General features: G+C 43.1%; 1 protein-coding gene across 4 annotated transcripts in view; it reads right to left on the minus strand.

Annotated features, from left to right (window-relative positions):
* Window positions 1-18,456, minus strand: part of WIPF1 (WAS/WASL interacting protein family member 1) — a 130,446-nt gene that overhangs the window by 65,148 nt on the left and 46,842 nt on the right. For 3 of the 4 annotated variants that reach the window (XM_088830188.1, XM_055396980.2, XM_055396978.2), the window contains exon 1: window positions 18,345-18,418. The exons of the other annotated variant lie outside the window; for it this stretch is intronic. The gene's annotated coding sequence lies outside the window, so the exon portion shown is untranslated. Of the gene's footprint in view, window positions 1-18,344; window positions 18,419-18,456 lie in introns of those variants that run through there. 4 annotated transcript variants of the gene reach the window in all.

The raw sequence follows: 18,456 nt of genomic DNA on the forward strand, positions 1-18,456 counted from the left end.
GTCACACTTCCATGACCTTATGCATGATATATACAATGATGTACATTATATATACACACACACACTATTTTTGTACATATTGTATTTTCTTTTTGTATAATACTATGTTGTATCCTGAGCTCATTGATAAAATAATGTCTAAAAAGCACATTTTAAAAAGTCATCAATACTTAAAAAGCAAAAAATAGAGTTACCATATAATCCTACAATCCCACTCCTGGGCATATAGCCAGATAAAACCATAATCCAAAAAGACACATGCACCGCCCCCCAATGTTTACTGCAGCACTATTTACAATAGCCAAGACATGGAAGCAACCTACATGTCCAGTGACAGATGAATGGAAAAGAGATGTGGTATATATACTGTGGACTATTACTCAACCATAAACAAGAATGGAATAATTCCATACACAGCAACATGGATGGACCCAGAGATGATCATATTAAGTGAAGTAAGAGAAAGACAAATATCATATGATATCACTTATCAGTTCAGTTCAGTCATTCAGTCATGGCCGACTCTTTGTGACCCCAAGACTGCAGCACGCCAGGCCTCCCTATCCATCACCAACTCCCGGGGTCCACCCAAACCCACGTCCATTGAGTCGGTGATGCCATCCAACCATCTCATCCTCTGTCTTCCCCTTCTCCTCCTGCCCAAAATCTTTCCCAGCATCAGGGTCTTTTCAAATGAGTCAGCTCTTTACATCAGGTGGCCAAAGTATTGGAGGTTCAGCTTCAACATCAGTCCTTCCAGTGAACACCCAGGACTATCGATCTCCTTTAGAATGGACTTGTTGGATCTCCTTGCAGTCCAAGGGACTCTCAAGAGTCTTCTCCAACACCACAGTTCAAAAGCATCAATTCTTCAGCGCTCAGCTTTCTTTATAGTCCAGCTCTCACATCCATACATGACCACTGGAAAAACCATAGCCTTGACTAGACAGACCTTTGTTGGCAAAGTAATGTCTCTACTTTTTTACATGCTAAGTTGGTCATAACTTTCCTTCCAAGGAGTGTCTTTTAATTTCATTGCTGCAGTCACCATCTACAGTGATTTTGGAGCCCAGAAAAATGAAGTCTGACACTGTTTCTACTGTTTCCCCATCTATTTCCTATGAAGTGATGGGACCGGATGCCATGACCTTAGTTTTCTGAATGTTGAGCTTTAAGGCAACTTTTTCACTCTCCTCTTTCACTTTCATCAAGAGGCTCTTTAGTTCTTCTTCACTTTCTGCCATAAGGGTGGTGTCATCTGCATATCTGAGGTTATTGATATTTCTCCCGGCAATCTTGATTCCAGCTTGTGCTTCATTCAGCCCGGCGTTTCTCATGATGTACTCTGCGTATAAGTTAAATAAGCAGGGTGACAACATACAGCCTTGATGTACTCCTTTTCCTATTTGGAACCAGTCTGATGTTCCATGTCCAGTTCTAACTGTTGCTTCCTGATCTGCATACAGGTTTCTCAAGAGGCAGGTCAGGTGGTCTGGTATTCCCATCTCTTTCAGAATGTTCCACAATTTATTGTGATCCACACAGTCAAAGGCTTTGGCATAGTCAATGAAGCAGAAATAGATTTTTTCTTGAACTCTCTTGTTTTTCTGATGATCCAGCAGATGTTGGCAACTTGATCTCTGGTTCCTCTGCCTTTTCCAAAACCAGCTTGAACATCTGGAAGTTCAAGGTTCATGTATTGCTAAAGCCTGACTTGGAGAATTTTGAGCATTACTTTACTAGTGTGTAAGATGAGTGCAATTGTGCGGTAGTTTGAGCTTTCTCTGGCATTGCCTTTCCTTGGGATTGGAATGAAAACTGACCTTTTCCAGTCCTGTGGCCACTGCTGAGTTTTCCAAATTTGCTGGCATATTGAGTGCAACACTTTCACAGCATCATCTTTCAGGATTTGAAATAGCTCAACTGGAATTCCATCACCTCCACTCGCTTTGTTCATAATGATGCTTTATAAGGCCCACTTGACTTCACATTCCAGGATGTCTGGCTCTAGCTGAGTGTGAGTGATCACACCATTGTGATTATCTGGGTCGTGAAGATCTTTTCTGTACAGTTCTTCTGTGTATTCTTGCCACCTGTTCTTAATATCTTCTGCTTCTGTTAGGTCCATACCATTTCTGTCCTTTATTGAGCCCATCTTTGCATGAAATGTTCTCTTGGTATCTCTGATTTTCTTGAAGAGATCTCTAGTCTTTCATTATATGTGGATATAAATGAACTTATTTACAAAATAGAAATAGACTCACAGACATAGAAAAACTTATGGTTACCAAAGAAGATGGGGGTGGGTTGGGGGTGCAGGAAAGATATGCTAGAAATTGGAATTAACATATACACACTATTATATTAAAATAGATAATCAACAAGGACCTACTGCATAGGACAGGGAACTATACTCAATATCTTATAATAATCTATAATGGAAAATAATGTGTGAAAGATTATATATATACACATATACATATGAATAACTGAGTCACTTTGATATACACTTGAAACTGCTGTCGTAAATTAGCTACCATAAAAAATAAATCACTCAAACAAAAACAGATGTGGTAAAGATGGCTCCCCGCCCTTCCCCAGGGTTTCAAACGTCCTTCCTAAGTTTCAGAGGTCTTCCTTCCTAGGATTCCGGGTCAGAGTGAGGCCATGGGGACGACAACAAGTTAAGCTCTTGCTGGCTGGGAATGGCTTGGAAAGAGTATGTGCCTGGAGGTGGTGCTGCCATGTTCCCCCCAGACACTGTACAGCTGCAGTGGTTCTGGCAGGGCAACTCAGGAGTGTGAACCATGGCCTTTTCTCTGACCTACCAAAGCTCATGGGCAGCTACTTGCACTGTATGGAACCCCATCACCACTAAATGATGCTCATATATGTCTGCAGCACTCGCAGGACAGGAGCTCCCAGACACTGGGGTGTCACACTGTCTCACCTCTACACCCCAACAGCACCCTGCTCTTCCTACTGAGCAGAAGGATACTCTGCTGACCCTTTGGGTTATTTCTTTTTGGTCCCTCTCTGTTTCTCTCTCTACATATAAATGTGTGTGTGTGTGTGTGTGTGTATGAAATGTGCATGTGTATAAATCCTAATTAAAATTAGGATTATAATATACCCAACTCTTAAATCCAGTTTTTTGTTTTTCTTTTGTGCCACTAAATATTCCTGGAAAACATGATTTTTAACAACTTCATGATATTCAATGCCAAAATTTATTTAACATTCTTCTGTTGCTGGTCATCTAGTTCTCTTATTTTGCTGTTATAAATGTGCCAATATCAGTATCATGACATGCAAATTCTTGTGCTCAGCTAGGATTATGCCATAGAATAAACTACAGAAACAGAAATACTGGATCAAACAGTCTGAACAATTTAAACTCTCTTGAAACACAGTGCGAAGGGCTTATACTTCCTCTGGCATCATAAAGGAATGCCCTATTCACCATACTCTTTCCAACACTGAATATTGCAGTTTTAGAAGAGCTTTATCTTAATCTGCTCTCTTCAGTGGGTTAGAACAGAGTATATACTGAAACTCTATACTCCCAAGTAAATGTCAGAAGGGTCACTTACAAACAAGAGTAAAACAAGCCTATGATCAGCAGCCCCCATCTGCAAGCCCTTGAAACCTTAAAATGCTTTAGAATTTTAGAAATGGAAATTACTTTAGAGATCACTGAGTAAACTGTTTCGGTTTACAAATAAGGTAACCAAAGCTCCCAGATGTTATGGACCTGGGAAATGAATTCAAGTTAGAACTAGGCTCTAATTGTTTTGCCTTGTGAGTCATTTTTTTTTTTTTTAGAATAGGTTGAAACAATTTAACAGAAGCAAAAACCATTGTTACCAGAGTGAAAGTATAAAGGAAAAAAAGCATACAATATTTTTCAAGAAGGAAACCATTACTGTTCTAGATTCTATCTTCAAGTCAGAATAACTTGTTTTATAGACAAAAGCAAAAGTTCACATCTAAGTACTACTTTGATCTTAAGATCCTTGCTTAAACCTCCAACAGATATTTTTCCCCACAAGCATGAAAACATTCAGCATTGATCTATTATTTTCTCATCGAGCCAACATTTACTAAGAAGATACTCCGGCCAGGGACTGTGCTGGTGCTGGGGTAGCAGGGCGAAGTATACCAAGGTAGGAGGAGACGGGTTCGTTCTTGGGGGATGGGAGGCAGGAAGATAACGTGAGCAGACAGTCATAACGCACGTGACTGGGTGGTGCAGGGTACAAAGGTACCACAAGGGTGGCAGAGCAGTGAGTATTGAAGGCTTTGCAGAGGAGCTGAACATGAGCTGTGCTTGGAGGCAGTCTGCTAAGCAGAGGAGGGAGAGAAGCCTCCTTGGCCATGAGAGAGCAGGGCTGCTCCTTAGAAGCAGCTGGCTGGAAAGGTACTCTAGGGTCAGACAGTGTTCAGGAATTTGGACTCCCAAACTGGAGGTGTTGGGGCCCCATGGAAGATGTTTAAGGAGTGGTGCCACAGTCACATCCGTGCTTTATCAGTTCACTCTGACAGCAGTGAGGTGAAAGGCCAGAGTCTTTAAAGGTAGGAGACTCACCTGCACTGGTCCAGCCTTCAGGCTCTGAAGGTGTAAATCAGGGAAGAGGCAGAGGAAATATAAAAGGGGAGATGGATTCAAGTAATACAGCATGTTATTTGAGAAATAACAAGACATAGAGACTGATTAGACAGGGGGTGCCATTTATGAGATGGGGAAGGCAGAAGGAGGTCCAAGGTTTTAGAGGAAGGGCATTGAGCATGAGATCTGGCAAGATATCAGGTATATCCAGAAAGCAATGGAAGCACAGTCTGGAGATCAGGCAGGGGAGAAGCAGAATCATAGCAGGTTAGCAAATCGGTACAGGGCTAAGCACCCCACCCCACCCCGACCTCGCCACCCCAACACCCCCTCCTTACACCTGGGTACGTTCTCTCATCTGCAGGCAGGGAGACCAGCTGCCCATTAGAAATACGCCAGCCACATAGTTAATTTACAGTTCTCTACTGAGAGACGAAATTAACCTTAAGAATATGTTTTATTTAATCCCATATATCTAAATACCATTTCAAAGTGAATCAATGTAAAGATTACTAACGAGATATTTTATAGCCTGCCATACTAAGTCTTCAAATCCTGCGTATACTTTATACCTACAGCCCACTCCAATTCTAATCAGCCACATTTCAAGTGGTCACCGCATGGGACTATGCAGGACTAGATGGTAGACCACAAAGGTGATTCAGGCACCAACATTTTTCTAGGCCTTAAAATTAAGTTACACAGAGCTTGATCTCACAGATGAGAGAACAATGAGGAACCTGTTGGGCCTCCCAAGTCACTCCCCACCCCATCTCCCCCTTCTCGTGCTCTGGGGGGCAGCAGCAAAGGGGCAGTGTGACTGGAAGTTTGGGAGGGGTGAAGACTACCCCTCTGTTAGGTTATCAAGTAACCTGGCAGCAATCTGATTGAACTTAGAACCCCCCCTTCCTGAACTTGAACTGTTATCTCTTTATCTGTTTATGTGTCTGGTTTCCCAGTAAGTTTCCTAAGGCAGTGGTTCCCAAATGTCAAACATTTGCAAACCAACTTCATAATTCTGGGATGACTGCATACCACCCAAACTAGATCATTCACTTAATATTTTCATTTAAGTCAACTAACCTTAAAAAAATACAAAGCCATAATTTAGTGTCATTCTAAGTAACTAGATCCATGACACCATTCATTTCAGGTGTCATGATGTATTTTTCCTAGCATACATGATAACTAGGGGAGAATCTCCTCCCAAGCTCACTCACATGTTGGCAGGACTCAGTTCCTTGCCGGCTATTGGTCAAAGGTCTCCCTTGGTTCTGGGCTGTGTGGTTCTCTCCATGGGACAGTTCAGAACATGGTAGCTGACCTCCCTCACAGTGAGCAAGAGTGAGAGAGAAAGCCCCCAAGACGGAAATCTTATCATTAAATCTCAGAAGAGACGTGCCATCCTCTCTGCTTCGTCTGGTTCACCATAAATGAGCCACTAAACTAGCTCACATTAAGGGGAGGGATGTAAATAAGGGTGTGAATTGCAGGAGGTGGGGAGCCTTGGGGACCATCTTAGAAGCTGCCTGCCATTCAGTGAGTTAAAATGTCGATGACTTCTACTGGGGGTGCGGTCACAAATGCTGCTACAACTACTGAAGTTTGTGGGCTACCTTCATACTTGAGGGACATGCAAATTTTTTAGTTAGAGGCTAGCGGAAATAAAGATGTATTATGTCCACTGATTTCAGGTTAACCGCCCCCCCTGCCCCCGCCCCGTGGTAAAGGACTCAGCACACCTCGAACCACCTAAAAATTAGTCTGACACTTTGTGGATGGGCACAAGGACTCCTCACACACCCCTGGAACCACCACGTGTAGGCATTCGCTGTGTTTGTGAAAGAATCCTTTTTTTTTCTTCCCTTAACCATGTGGTACTGCTAGTCCAACTCAGAAATAAATCTGCTTTGAAAACTGTTCCCACAGCTGCAAAAAGCAAGTGTTTGGCACTAATAAATCAAGATTAGTAGAGCTCGGCTTATAATGAAACTTTCACCTCCTCTGGGCAGGTGGTCAGCAACTGCTCTAGTGGGGCAAACAAGCCATGTTTCACAGAGATAACCATGTTTTTCATGACAGGTAGGAGAGGAGTAGAAATCAAGTAGAGGAGAGATGTTGTATTGCTAAAAAAAAGCCAATCTTCTGACACTGGGGCCCCCTGAAAACACTAGACAAAATTATGTTTCTAGGGGCCCTGTGTGACCTCTACTTATTACCTTCCCAATGACAACCACTGCAGATGCTTTCCTTCTAGATGATAAAAAACAGCCAGGGATGCTAACCACAGGCCCAGAGCAGAGAACCAGTGATGTTGGGAACAATTATAGTTTAAATTTTGCTCTCCTGGGCCCCCATCAAAATCATCAGACTTCCATGATGGTCCAGTGGTTAAGAATCTGCCTGCCAATGCAGGGCACATGGGATCGATCCCTGGTCTGGGAAGATTCCACATGTCAAGGGGCAACTCAGCCTGTGTGCCACGACCACTGAAGCCCATGCTCTAGAGCTTCTGCTCTGCAACGAGAGAAGCCACTGCAATGAGAAACCCATGCACCTCAACTAGAGAAAGCCTGTGCACAGCAATGAAGACCCAACACAACCAAAAATAAATAAATAATTAAATTTTAAACATTTGTCATCACCGGCTCATAGTGTTCTGTTTTATTAGGGGTGAGACAGGAGTTTCAGTCAAAATATCTAACAGCCCATAAGGCACAGGCACTAACCAATCCAAACAATGTTGGATGCGGGAGCAGGGTCCTGGGGTACCCCCTGCTGTGCCAGGCACTAATCTTTAGTTGCTGAATTATGAGAGAGGTCTTGGGGTGCTAGGAGTGCACTGGGGTGACTGAGGTTGGTAATGAGTCACCAACAGGTTTTGAAGCATCTTAGTATTTTAGTAACCAACACAGCTACACCAGGGCAAACAGTCTGAATATCATCTGCTGAGGTGGGGGCTGTTCCTCCCCAGGGTCCCCATGGAAGGTTCCAGTGTGGGAACTGACCCTGTTGCCCTTCAGCCCTCTGTCTGGCTTGCACTGGAGGGACAGAGTCCAGCCCTTCTTTCTAAGCCTGGAGCTGAGGTCAATGCCTCCAGTTCCTGGACCACTTCCAAGGCTCTCAGAAGCCCCTGTCAGGCCTCCTCAGGGCTGGCTGGCTTCAGACTCCCAGCTCCCAGGCGCCTTCCAGGAGCAGCGTGGACAGCTGCTGTCAGCTGGCACCAGGGGCCTTCTACACAGAGAGGGTGGGGCATTTTCCTGTGGGGCTGATGGAGGGGCATGCTCTTAGCCCACAGGCATCACCCCACTCAGGCAGTCTCACCACTGGATGGGGTAGAGACAGAAAACAGAGGCGTTTTCTCAGGTAACTTCTCACTTCAAGGACTGCTTTAGCATCTACCTGAAGTTTTTCAGAGGAGCCCCACGTTTCAGTCCATGATAAAGGGTCATTCTGTGGCACCACTCAGTCTACCTTATTTTACTGAAATGCTCTGGTTGGTTTATTTTGCTAATGCTTCTGGGAAGCACAGGAGGGGAGGCTTTGGATACTGGTAGCCCTGGGTCTGAATTCTGGCTCCGTAGGCCTGTCCCTTCCCTTCTGAGGCAGTGTATTAGGTTGGGTAAAAGTTCATTCATTTTTTTTTTGTAACACTGTACAGAAAAGACCGGAATGAACTTTTTTGGTCATCCCAATAAATATCTCTGTAAATGAGGCTCACACAACACCCGGTTGAGGGTCTAATGAGACAAAGGCAAAACGGATAGATGCTCTTACAAACTGAGCAGGAGATTGAGAATAAACACATTTAGTCTCTGTTTCAGGTAGGAGCTGTTGATGTTATTCCAGTGTATCAATTTAGGTCTTTTAAAAATACACCCTTTATGTTCATTCAAGCTGACTGAAAAGCAAACAAAGAATGAATTTAGAGGTCAAAATGTTTGTTTTGTACAGACTTCGATCAAACCCATGAGAACTCAGAAGTCTCCCCACTGATCGAAGTTAACATACTTCCTTTTTTCCAGAACAGCTAACATACTTTAATTCATTCATATTTGTGTAACTAGCTAACATTTGCTTAAATTACAATAAATGAAACTTCAATTATCAAGATAATAGTAATATATACATAAACATTAAAAGATGCAGAGAACCTTACAAGATTTTCTTCAATTGTCTCGACATAAACGCAAAGAAAAACTTGATTTGTTTAAATACTGAGCATCTGAACAAAAATAAACTTTGCTTTTGCCTACTTTGCTAAAAATTTCTTTTCTTAAAATAAGAATTATGGGGACTTCCCTGGCAGTCCAGTGATCAAGACAAGACTCTGCATTTCTGCTGTAGGGGGTGCAAGTCTGATCTCTGGGGAACTAAGATCCTCCATGTGGTGTGGCCAGAAAAAAAAAAAAAAAGAATTATGGAATCCCTGAGGCTTAAGCAGCAAAAGGCAAGGCCTAAAACAAAAATCCTGATCCTTCCATTCTCATTTACTTAAGTAAATACTCTCTGATTTCAGTCCCAGAAATCAATCAATGAATAAGTCCCTAAGCAGAGTCCTAGTTCGTGTTCTTATAGGAGTTTAAGAAGTTACAGATGTATTTAGAAGTAATATCCGACGAATAAGACCATTAAGGAAGATTAATTTCTTCTGGAATTCTATCTCCTATGTGTAGACACATATCCAACTGCCTACTCAACATCTCCATGTGATGTCTGTCTAACAGACCTCCACGCTCAGCACAAACTAACCTCCACAGACCTGCCCTCCATTCCACCCACCTTGCTCTACTTACAGGCTTCCTCATCTCAGTCTGATGGCACTTCCATTCCTCCTAGGCCTAGGACAAAGTCCTTGGAGTCTTCCTTGATTCCTCTCTTCTACTTACCATCATTCAGTCCAACAGTTAATTTTGTTCCACCTTCAAAACAAGCAGGCTCTGCAGTATTCACAATAGTCAAGACATGGAAACAACCTAAATGTCCATCAAGAGATGTATGGATAAAGAAGATGTGGTACATATGTAAATGGAATACTACTCAGTCATAAAAAGGAATGAAATAATGCCACTGGGAGCAACACTGATGGGACCAGGGATTATTATACTAAGTGAAGTTGAGCCAGACTGAGGACAATACCATGTCACTTAAATGTAGAATCTAAAATAGAACACAAATGAACATATCTACAAAGCATAGACTGTTTCTCTGTGTCTGTGTCACAGATACAGAGAAAAGACTTGTGGCTGCCAACAGGAAAGCGGGGAGGGTTAGACTGGGAGTTTGGGACTAGCAGATGCAAACCATTATACATAGTATGGAGAAACAACAAGGTCCTATTGTACAGCACAGGAAACTCTATTCAATATCCCGCAATAAACCATAATGGAAAAGCACATAAATAATAATAATAATATATACATATATAACTGAATCACTTTGCTGTACACCAGAAACTAATCCAACATTGTAAAACAACAATACTTTGACCAAGGAAAACAACAAACAGAAAACAGACTTTGATTAATCCTCACCACCTCCAGCGTTGCCCCCCGGTCCACGGCACTGTCATCTTGCACCAGATATTGCAATGGCCTCTCTCTCCAACTCTTGTACTGCACTGTATTCCTGTCCTGTATTCTCAACATAGGAGCCAGAGGCATCTTTTAAAGAGCAGAGTCAGAGCATCAACTCTCCATGGCTCAAAGTCCTCCCAAAGCTCCCCCTCACTCTTGAGGGAAAGCTAGCGTCCTACACAGGCCTATAAGGCCCTCCAGGACTCCTCCCTACCTCCCTCCTCCTCACTTTGTCCGGTCACACCAGCTCCTCCTCCTTCCTCGAATACACCAGATTTGCTCTGCCTCAAGGCCCTAGGGAACTGCAAGGCGAATTCTCTCACCTCTTCCAAGTTCTCACTCGAATGCCACCTCCTCTGTGACAATTACCCTCCCCACCCCACTTAAATCTGTTTGCCCACCAAAGCCTTTTCCCCTTCCTACCCTGCTGCATGTCTTCCTTAGTCCTTGTTACTTTCTAACCTTGTAACAGACTATGTAACATCCTATTTTATTAGGTTTACTGTTACTATCCCGGAGAAGGCAATGGCAAGCCACTCCAGTACTCTTGCCTGGAGAATCCCATGGATGGAGGAGCCTGGTGGGCTGCAGTCCGTGGGGTCGCTAGGGGTCGGACACTACTGAGCGACTTCACTTTCACTTTTCACTTTCCACTTTCACACATTGGAGAAGGAAATGGCAACCCACTCCAGTGTTCTTGCCTGGAGAATCCCGGGGAAGGGGGAGCCTGGTGGGCTTCCGTCTATGGGGTCACACAGAGTCGGACACGACTGAAGTGACTTAGCAGCAGCAGCAGCAGCAACTGTTATTATCCACATCTCCCACCTAGAAAATAAGATCTACATGGAAGGTGCTAAAAAAATATTTCTGAATTAAGGGAAAATGCCCCTCGAAAGGCAAAAAAAAAACCACAGAAAACCCATAAAATATCAAGAGTCCAAAAAGGGCTTGTAATGTTCAATTGCAGGACCCATATATTACATTTTATTTTTTTATAATACTTACAGCAATTTAAAAAGGAGGGACAAAGATTTAGGACTGACACTGTGGAGAGTTTGCTGCTTAGAGGGGCATTCCCAGGGAGCAGTGGGTCACCACACTTCCAGCTCAGGGACTTCACCTAAAGGTCCCCAAATCTTACCTAGAGGCCCCCAAATCTCCTTCTTATCTGGAGCCAGAGGGCTCAGACTCAGAATGACTGACCCATCTTACAAATTCATGAGAGGCTCCCAGGCACACCAGAATTCATAAATGATGGCATTACTTCCCAGTGACCATGGCCACTATCCAGAATATACTCCTCTGAGATAATGGTATCCAGGAAAGTGACGTACTTTTTCAGAAGGGATCTTGAAATCAGGGCTAAGGCTGAGTAAGCCTCTTAATCTGGGCCATGGTGAATCCTTATCTTCATCCATGAAAGATGAAGGGACAACCCCCTCCTTACTCTACAGTCCTATCCATAATGTTGAGGGTCTCTCTTTTTGGCCAACCCTGGGCAACACTGGGGATTTTTCCTTTCTGGGCTGTTCTTTTCTTCGCTCTGTGGGAGCCATCACTGCACACAAACTTTCTCCAGGTAGGATAGATTAGGTGTCTACTCTCAAGGTTACACCCATATTGCTGTGGCTCCTTCCAGGAACAGAGGTCACTTAGTTGGAGTTTTTGTGAGCTCATAAACTCCTCAGTCTCTTGGCCTGCTCTTTTTTAGGCATGGGTCTGGCCTCTGTAGAGCCCAGAGGGGCACTGACATCAATGTCAAGTCCTTGGGAGTTCTCAACACTGCTGCCCATGCCAGAGTCAGGAGCCTTGAGCCACGTCCCCCACTGTCACTAACTAGCTCTTTCAACCAAGACAAATCTCCTAGCCATTCTGGGCCTCAGTTTCCAAATCTAAAAATGAGGGGCTCGAACCCGTGACTTATGTGTGTGTGTTAGTCTCTCAGTCCTGTCTGACTCTTTGCAACCCCATGGGCTATAGCCTGCCTGGCTCCTCTGTTCATGGAACTCTCCAGGCAAGAATGCTGGAGTGGGTTGCCATTTCCTTCTCCAGGGGATCTTCCTGACCCAGGGATGGAACCCTGGTCTGCTGCATTGCAGACAGATTCTTTACTGTCTGAGCCACTGATTGAACCCTTGAAGGTTCCTTCTATTTCTAAAAACCCAGAGTTCTGGTTTTTTTTTACCTATCTCTTTAAGTTTTGAATAGTGACAGCAGCATCCAAAATCCTCTTTCTGAAACTTTCCCCAAGGCCAGATGTTCCTGGCACTGAAGTAAGAGAAAAAAATAGTTTTTGAATAACCTAACATTTTTGTCTTTTGGAGCAAATTATCCTCTGGCTTTTTCAATTCCTCTTCCCCTACTGCTACTTCCTTATGAATCCTTAAAAGCAGTTTTTAAAAAGTAAACTGTCTACCCTTCCAGATTCACCACAGTCTATCTTATAATAACATTATTTCCTCCCCAATTATTTTCCCTACATAAAACCTCTCAAAGACTTTCATTCTGGCAACTGTGCTTATTCATCAGCCTTGATTTGCAGGGAAAAGCATTAAATGCTCCAAGGAAGCAGAACATAAAGCTTAGAGGCAGGGTTGGGGGAGGAAGTAAGCTGTCCATGCAGGTGAGTTCTTTCCTGAGCATCAGTTTTCAGGAGGTGATGGGCATTTTAGGCGGGAGTGAGAGTTAAGCACAGAAAGAAGAGGGGCATACAAAGGGAAGGAAAGAAAGAGTGAAGGCGCAAGTCTGCTTTGAAAGAGCTTTCAGGCGAAGCCCTGGTGGCAGCCCATCAAGAATGCTCAGTTGGTTAAATGACTTCTGGAACTGAGACTTTCCTAAGAAGCCACGCCGCAGTGAGAGGGCGGAGCTGGCGCCCTCCATGCAGCTGTCTGCGTAGCAAGCTGCTGAGGTACTGGGCTGCCCCTCCAGTGGTCCCGCACCCAGTTTCCAGGAGGCAGGATCATTCTACAGGTCTCTAAAGCCTTCAAGGAAGACCAGATCTTTTTGTAGCCAGTCTGGAAATCAAAAATGCTCCAAACCACCCTTAAAAAGTCAGGTATTTATTGAAAGAATAGCAATTCACTAGCAGACCCTCCAAATGAATCTATAGGCATAATACATGAATAACTTCCTCGCTTGAAGTTAGCAGCCTATTCTAAATAATTGTAGGTGCCAAGATGTCATCTAATGACTTTTAACTGAGGAAGCATCTCCAGGAGATAGTGAAGGATGGGGAAGCCTGGCATGGTGCAGTTCATGGGATCCCAAAGAGTCTGACACCACTTAGCAACTGAACAACATGTATGTATGGGTGGCTGCATGTGTGTGTGCAAACATGTATCCTAATATCAGAAAAAAAAGACTCTTTGTTTTTAAGTCACACTAGGATTACAAACCAATACAATGAGTGAACCTAAAATATGACATATTATTAAAATCCAGACACAAACAAAAGTAGGAAGCAAGCCTAACTCATACCAGAAAGTATCAAAAACAGATACTCTGGTAAGTATCCAGCTAGTTAGACAGTCTCAAAGCAGTAACTTCTAATTAGTATTGAGAAATTACAATGCTGGTGGTGTATGAATACCTCCTGGTGAAACTGGCATAGGACGTCATGTACACCAGGAAGAACTGCTGCTGAAGTTTGCTCGTTTGTTGCATCGTGGGTTCCACCTCCAGGAGTCATCTTGTCCCAGCTTATTTATTTATTGAGAAAAAGTTTTCTCTGTCTCTCATTAACAAACAAATGCAAGCATTTTGGTCATTTCCCAATACCCTTTTGAGGGGTAGGGAACAGCACCAACTTTCTAACTCATGAAGAAGTGGAGGGAAACTGGAATGGCAAGGGCAAGGATCAGTCAGGTACACGGGCAACCTGTTCCCTGATCTCGATGGTACTTCATTTAGAAGTCAGGGCCTCTAGCAAAAGCAGTCCCCACAGGACTGTGTCCCTCTGCCCATCACCTCTTCCCTACCAGTTCCTTCCTGAAAGTCTGAAATTGAAACAAACACCATGGCCACAACTCCAGAAGAGTCCCACTGATCTTGTTCCTTTTCTTGGGACAACAGCTCAATTCCTCTTTGGGTCCTTACTACCCAGAACCAACATACTTTTTTTTTTTTTTTTGAGGCATTCATGAAGAAAAATGACAATGATTTTGTAATCTGAGTCTGTGCGTTTGGAGGGAGGGTGGTATAGGAAGACATAATTACTGGATGATTCTCAGAAAGTATTTTTACCCCAGCATGGAGTTCAGTTTTAGTCAACAGAATTGAGGATAAGGCTTTTTCCTGAAGTTTGCTGCTGCTGCTAAGTCACTTAAGCCGTGTCCGACTCTGTGCGACCCCACAGACGACAGCCCACCAGGCTCCCCTGTGAAGTTTACATAGCTAAAAAAATATAAAGTATGGAAAGAATAAAAAGCACTACCCTCAGCTCTTCCCTTTCTTTCCCTTCCCTTCACTTTTGTCAGTTTTCAAAAACCAAACTGCTTATAAGCTGAAAATGACTGAGACTTTGTGTAGCACTCTGAAGAGTTAAGACAAAAATTATATTGTTGAAAAAAAAATATTATTGAAACTCATGCTCTTTCCCAAGGGTGGAGGTCACAAGAGGCAGCTGGTGCCAGTAGATGACATGAACATTAGAACCTGCACATACAATACTTTAAAAACTCTATAGTTCTCTAAATATCCAGAATATATAAAGAAACTTAAAGCTCAACAACCAAACACCAAATAACCTCACTAAAAAACAGGCAAGAGACTTGAACTGGTATTTCTCCAAAGATGATATACAAATGCCAACAAGCATATAAAAGGATCCTCAATATCACTAATTGTAGGAAAAATACAAATCAAAACTGAGATATCATCTTACATCCTTTAGGATGGCTGCTGTGGGAAGAAAAAAACAGAAATTAACAAGTATTAGTTAGATTTTAGAGAAAATGAAACCCTGGGGCACTGTTGGTGGGAATATAAAAAGGTACAGCTGTATGGAAAACAGTATGGCAATTCGTCAAAAAATGAAAAAGAGAAACACCATGTGATTCACCAATATCACTTTGGCGTATACATACAAAAAAATGGAAAGCAGTATCTCAGACAGGTATGTGCACACGCAGGTTCACAGCAGCATTATTGAAAATAGCCAAAGACAGAAGTAATCTAAACGTCACCCACAGATGAATGAATAAAGAAAATGTGGTATATGTAACAGACTATACTATACAGCCTTGCAAAGGAAGGAAATTTTGACACATGCTACCACATGGATGAACCTTGAGGACTCTATGCTAGGTGAAATAAAGCAGTCATAAGAAGACAAATATTGTATGATTCCACTTATATGAAGTATCTAGAGTAGTCCAACTCATGGAAACAGAAAATAGAATGCAGATGCCAGGGGCTGGGGGAGGGGAAATGCAGAGTTGTTTCATGGCTACAGAGTATCCATTTCTCAAAATGAAGAAGTTCTGAAGATTAGTTGTACAAGGTAAATACATTTAATGCTACTGAACTACACACTTAACAGTTAAAGACGGTAAAGTTTATGTGTATTTTACCACAGTTAAAAAACCAAATCTATGCTCCCAGTATTTCCCAGTATGGCAGGGATGATAACAACAATACCTCTCCCATGCCCAGGAGCTTCTCTCTGAGAAAGCCCAGAGAGATAGATGGCCTACAGACCAGCTGATGCCAACGCAGAAAGACGGCCAAGGATGAATTCAACTGTAAAGGCTGCACTCATCAGTTTTATTATTTTCTTCTTCTCTACTAGCATGAATATTTTGTATATCTCACCCTTTCACTCCTCTGAAGCCCAAGCCACTCCAATATCTGTAGATGCTGATTCTGAAGTGTTACTCTGTATTATCTGAGATTCTGGGGAAAAGAGGCCTGCCTATATGTCAGGGTCCAGGAGAAGAGGGATTGTGAAGTCAGCCCCTTCCTCTTCTTATTTAGAGAATTCAGTGACATGCCCATGTAGTCCCTCCCCATAAAATCCAGCATTTTTCAACTCCAGGTAAAAGGTGACCATTTATGTTTCTGCTTTTGACCTCCACATTGAACTGGCGGCACCTCCTGTCTAAGAATTACACGGGAGACTAACATTTGAGGTGTTATCCACCATCCAACAGGATCGAGCACCTTCTGCTCCTCTGAGTCCTCCTTCTTTTTTTTTAGAACCACTTTCAGGTTTGGGGATCAGAGACTTTGCATAATAATGACACTTTATAAACCTTGTCTTGTATCTCAAACATAAAGGAACACAGGGAATGTGGAAAGCTAGAGGAATGGATGGGCATAGAACAGATGCCCCAAGGAGAAAGCTTTCAGAAGGACACATTCCGAAAAAAAGATGTCAAGTCCATCTGGAAAGCATTTAAGAAATAAAAATCCCTTTTCTGCTATGAGCAGCAGATTAGCAGAATATAAAACTCTCTGAACAATAAACCTCTAGGACCAATTGAAAAATCAAAACAAAACTGAAAGAAGAGCTCCTTCTAGGCATGTCCAGCTACCACAAAGATGTAAGCCTCTTTCTGCTGTTCAGGGGTGCTCCACCACGGTTCCCTTCCGTGTGGCTCCTCTAGCATTTATCTGTGCAAAGGACTCCAATACCAAGAAAGTCCAATCTACCCTCTAGCCCCCACCCCTGACTGGAAACATGGGCTGCCGCCCTCAGAGCCGGTATAGGGTTTCTAAAAGCACTAGGGCTGAGATCTCTAACTTTCAATCCTCCCATAGTCCGTCAGTTTCCTCACCATCTTCTTGCACAACACAGTAGCAAAAAATGAAAAAAATGCGGCACTCTGAGGACATCACCAACAATTTTCTCTTGCCTCACAGTTTTGGTTATTTTGCATTACTAGGATATAAACAACACGTGAGTCCGCTAACCCCTCACCCGACTGTTGTTCTGTTTTTCAGTACAGACACTTTGTAGAACCCTCTGGGCTGGAATGAAGACAGGAAACAGGAAGCTCCCAAACCTGGGCTCTTCTCTGCTTTTCTCTCTCTGCCTCTATTAACACATGAACACAGCTACAAAAGATTAGTCTGTTTTCAAACGTTCCAAAAAAAAAGTGTCGCTGGCTAACCTGTTCGAGTGCTTAATAAGAGCCCAAGAAGGTAGTGACTTCTTCCTGTCACTCAGATTTGAGACAGTTTCCTTTTTTATTAAGGTCTGAAAGTGGCAGGCCGTTGTGTAAGAGCCTTTTATTGAAAGTCCCTTATTAAACTGCCCCTCATGGGCCATCAGATGAATACTCTTGGGCCGTTTAGCTGTATCTGGGCTCTAATTTCCAATGCTTCAATCATCTCTCGGGTTCTGCTCTAGACACCTCAGATCTTCCTCTCTGGAGAAGTACAGGCTGAAGACACAAAGCTCTGGCGGCAGGCAGACCTCATGGCTCCCGCACACCCAGAACATGACAGCTCCAAGCTGTGTTCTCAGAACCCGCGGTGGGGGCAGGGCAGGCAGGGGACTTCCTCATCCCACATTCAAACTGCCAGCAACCCTTTACTTCCATTTTCAATGAAAGAAGGAAATTTTTAAAACAACAGTAGAAGACAAATAGGAAGGAAGAGAGCATAAAAAAATTTAAAAGGGAACTTAAGAATTTATAAAGATATGAGAAACAATTTTAACAGGAAATACAAGCCAAAAGATTCATTCCACCAGAAAAAAAAGCGCATAAAAGCAACAGACTTTTGCAGAGTCTTGTAGCATGTTTGTCCACACAATATTGCTGCATTTTCTACTGCCCTTTGAATACCCTGCGACTGCCTGCAAACACAAGCCGATGTGTCCTGGTTTATGCTAACAGGTGAACTTGATGAGAGGCTTAGCTAGATTCCATGAAATAAGTAATTTAAGGACCATGTGAAGGTTTGTTTTTTAGGGCACAGACATTCTGAACAGGGAAGCAAGAGGTTCTGAGAATTTAATTTTCATGATAAGGGCTTGATGCTTGTTCCTCTAACAGCGCGTGGCCACCAGCTACACCCTGGCTCTTCCATTCAAAGCTGGAGCAACTTCTTCATGTCGCAAAAAAGCGTTCAAGGCAGTTTAAGGAAAGAGAAGCAGTTAGGTATTTTAGAGCGGCTATGAAAGATTTTTCAGGGGGAAAAGAAGGCGCACTAACCTGCGTTGTTTTAATCCGCTGGAAACGACCAAGTTCTCAAGCTCCCCTGCTGTCTTGCAGTCGGCTTCCTGTAAGTGTTGCATGTGACATTAGACTTCCTCACTGCACCTTC

Source organism: Moschus berezovskii, chromosome 2 (genome assembly GCF_049115385.1).
Source record: "Moschus berezovskii isolate FMDL1 chromosome 2, NW_MosBer_1.0, whole genome shotgun sequence".
NCBI classification, from domain to species: domain Eukaryota; kingdom Metazoa; phylum Chordata; class Mammalia; order Artiodactyla; family Moschidae; genus Moschus; species Moschus berezovskii.